The sequence below is a fragment of the Anopheles gambiae genome, unplaced genomic scaffold, assembly GCF_943734735.2.
Source record: "Anopheles gambiae unplaced genomic scaffold, idAnoGambNW_F1_1 scaffold_30, whole genome shotgun sequence".
Classification (NCBI taxonomy): Eukaryota; Metazoa; Arthropoda; class Insecta; order Diptera; family Culicidae; genus Anopheles; species Anopheles gambiae.
In genome coordinates this window covers 111,076-115,518 of record NW_026902723.1, presented here as the reverse complement: position 1 = coordinate 115,518, position 4,443 = coordinate 111,076, and positions in this window count along the sequence as shown.

The window sequence follows — 4,443 nt, the reverse complement described above, 5'->3', positions numbered from 1 at the left end:
GTTACAGCCATGTTTCATCCAAATGAAGCCATCTTGCACTATTTGAATGGCCTTGAAATTTTATGTTGAGTTTTTTTGCCATCTATTATCGTTGTTACGGCCATGTTTCATACAAATGAAGCCATCTTGCACTATTTGAATGGCCTTGATATTTGATGTTGAGTTTTGTTGCCATCTATTATCGTTGTTACGGCCATGTTTCATCCAAATGAAGCCATCTTGCACTATTTCAATGGCCTTGAAATTTGATGTTGAGTTTTGTTGCCATCTATTATCGTTGTTACGGCCATGTTTCATCCAAATGAAGCCATCTTGCACTATTTGAATGGCCTTGAAATTTGATGTTGAATTTTGTTGCCATCTATTATCGTTGTTACGGCCATGTTTCATCCAAATGGAACCATCTTGCACTATTTGGATGGCCTTGAAATTTGATGTTGAATTTTGTTGCCATCTATTATCGTTGTTACGGCCATGTTTCATCCAAATGAAGCCATCTTGCACTATTTGAATGGCCTTGAAATTTGATGTTGAGTTTTGTTGCCATCTATTATCGATGTTACGGCCATTGTCATCCAAATGAAGCCATCTTGCACTATTGCAATGGCCTTGAAATTTGATGTTGAGTTTTGTTGCCATCTATTATCGTTGTTACGGCCATGTTTCATCCAAATGAAGCCATTTTGCACTAATTCAATGACCTTGAAATTTGATGTTGAATTTTGTTGCCATCTATTATCGTTGTTACGGCCATGTTTCATCCAAATGAAGCCATCTTGCACTATTTGAATGGCCTTGAAATTTGATGTTGAGTTTTGTTGCCATCTATTATCGTTGTTACGGCCATGTTTCATCCAAATGAAGCCATCTTGCACTATTTGAATGGCCTTGAAATTTGATGTTGAATTTTGTTGCCATCTATTATCGTTGTTACGGCCATGTTTCATCCAAATGAAGCCATCTTGCACTATTTGAATGGCCTTGAAATTTGATGTTGAGTTTTGTTGCCATCTATTATCGATGTTACGGCCATGTTTCATCCAAATGAAGCCATCTTGCACTATTTCAATGGCCTTGAAATTTGATGTTGAGTTTTGTTGCCATCTATTATCGTTGTTACGGCCATGTTTCATCCAAATGAAGCCATCTTGCACTATTTGAATGGCCTTGAAATTTGATGTTGAGTTTTGTTGCCATCTATTATCGTTGTTACGGCCATGTTTCATCCAAATGAAGCCATCTTGCACTATTTGAATGGCCTTGAAATTTGATGTTGAGTTTTTTTGCCATCTATTATCGTTGTTACGGCCATGTTTCATCCAAATGAAGCCATCTTGCACTATGTGAATGGCCTTGAAATTTGATGTTGAGTTTTGTTGTCATCTATTATCGTTGTTTTGGCCATGTTTCATCCAAATGAAGCCATCTTGCACTATTTGAATGTCCTTGAAATTTGATGTTGAGTTTTGTTGCCATCTATTATCGTTGTTACGGCCATGTTTCATCCAAATGAAGCCATATTGCACTATTTCAATGGCCTTGAAATTTGATGTTGAGTTTTTTTGCCATCTATTATCGTTGTTACAGCCATGTTTCATCCAAATGAAGCCATCTTGCACTATTGGAATGGCCTTGAAATTTGATGTTGAGTTTTGTTGCCATCTATTATCGTTGTTACGGCCATGTTTCATCCAAATGAAGCCATATTGCACTATTTGAATGGCCTTGAAATTTGATGTTGAGTTTTGTTGCCATCTATTATCGTTGTTTCGGCCATGTTTCATCCAAATGAAGCCATCTTGCACTATTTGAATGGCCTTGAAATTTGATATTGAATTTTGTTGCCATCTAATAACGTTGTTACGGCCATGTTTCATCCAAATGAAGCCATCTTGCACTATTTGAATGGCCTTGAAATTTGATGTTGAGTTTTTTTGCCATCTATTATCGTTGTTACGGCCATGTTTCATCCAAATAAAGCCATCTTGCGCTATTTGAATGGCCTTGAAATTTGATGTTGAATTTTGTTGCCATCTATTATCGTTGTTACGGCCATGTTTAATCCAAATGAAGCCATATTGCACTATTTGAATAGCCTTGAAATTCGATGTTGAATTTTGTTGCCACCTATTATCGTTGTTACGGCCATGTTTCATCCAAATGAAGCCATCTTGCACTATTTGAATGGCCTTGAAATTTGATGTTGAATTTTGTTGCCATCTATTATCGTTGTTACGGCCCTGTTTCATCCAAATGAAGCCATATTGCACTATTTGAATAGCCTTGAAATTCGATGTTGAATTTTGTTGCCATCTATTATCGTTGTTACGGCCATGTTTCATCCAAATGAAGCCATATTGCACTATTTGAATGGCCTTGAAATTCGATGTTGAATTTTGTTGCCATCTATTATCGTTGTTACGGCCATGTTTCATCCAAATGAAGCCATCTTGCACTATTTGAATGGCCTTGAAATTTGATGTTGAATTTTGTTGCCATCTATTATCGTTGTTACGGCCATGTTTCATCCAAATGATGCCATTTTGCACTATTTGAATGGCCTTGAAATTTGATGTTGAATTTTGTTGCCATCTATTATCGTTGTTACGGCCATGTTTCTTCCAAATGAAGCCATCTTGCACTATTTGAATGGCCTTGAAATTTGATGTTGAATTTTTTTGCCATCTATTATCGTTGTAACGGCCATGTTTCATCCAAATGAAGCCATTTTGCACTAATTCAATGACCTTGAAATTTGATGTTGAATTTTGTTGCCATCTATTATCGTTGTTACGGCCATGTTTCATCCAAATGAAGCCATATTGCACTATTTCAATGGCCTTGAAATTTGATGTTGAGTTTTGTTGCCATCTATTATCGTTTTTACAGCCATGTTTCATCCAAATGAAGCCATCTTGCACTATTGGAATGGCCTGGAAATTTGATGTTGAGTTTTGTTGCCATCTATTATCGTTGTTTCGGCCATGTTTCATCCAAATGAAGCCATCTTGCACTATTTGAATGGCCTTGAAATTTGATGTTGAGTTTTGTTGCCATCTATTATCGTTGTTACGGCAATGTTTCATCCACAAAAAACATCTTGAACTAATTCAATGGCCTTGAAATTTGATGTTGAGTTTTGTTGCCATCTATTATCGTTGTTACGGCCATGTTTCATCCAAATGAAGCCATCTTGCACTATTTGAATGACCTTGAAATTTGATGTTGAGTTTTGTTGCCATCTATTATCGTTGTTACGGCCATGTTTCATCCAAATGAAGCCATCTTGCACTATTTGAATGGCCTTGAAATTTGATGTTGAGTTTTGTTGCCATCTATTATCGTTGTTACGGCCATGTTTCATCCAAATGAAGCCATATTGCACTATTTCAATGGCCTTGAAATTTGATGTTGAGTTTTGTTGCCATCTATTATCGTTGTTACGGCAATGTTTCATCCACATAAAACATCTTGAACTAATTCAATGGCCTTGAAATTTGATGTTGAGTTTTGTTGCCATCTATTATCGTTGTTACGGCCATGTTTCATCCAAATGAAGCCATCTTGCACTATTTGAATGACCTTGAAATTTGATGTTGAGTTTTGTTGCCATCTATTATCGTTGTTACGGCCATGTTTCATCCAAATGAAGCCATCTTGCACTATTTGAATGGCCTTGAAATTTGATGTTGAGTTTTGTTGCCATCTATTATCGTTGTTACGGCCATGTTTCATCCAAATGAAGCCATCTTGCACTATTTCAATGGCCTTGAAATTTGATGTTGAGTTTTGTTGCCATCTATTATCGTTGTTACGGCCATGTTTCATCCAAATGAAGCCATCTTGCACTATTTCAATGGCCTTGAAATTTGATGTTGAGTTTTGTTGCCATCTATTATCGTTGTTACGGCCATGTTTCATCCAAATGAAGCCATATTGCACTATTTCAATAGCCTTGAAATTTGATGTTGAGATTTGTTTCCATCTATTAGAGTTGTTTTGGCCATGTTTCATCCAAATGAAGCCATCTTGCACTATTTGAATGGCCTTGAAATTTGATGTTGAGTTTTGTTGCCATCTATTATCGTTGTTACGGCCATGTTTCATCCAAATGAAGCCATTTTGCACTAATTCAATGACCTTGAAATTTGATGTTGAATTTTGTTTCCATCTATTATCGTTGTTACGGCCATGTTTCATCCAAATGAAGCCATATTGCACTATTTCAATGGCCTTGAAATTTGATGTTGAATTTTGTTGCCATCTATTATCGTTTTTACAGCCATGTTTCATCCAAATGAAGCCATCTTGCACTATTTGAATGGCCTTGAAATTTGATGTTGAATTTTGTTGCCATCTATTATCGTTGTTTTGGCCATGTTTCATCCAAATGAAGCCATCTTGCACTATTTGAATGGCCTTGAAATTTGATGTTGAGTTTTG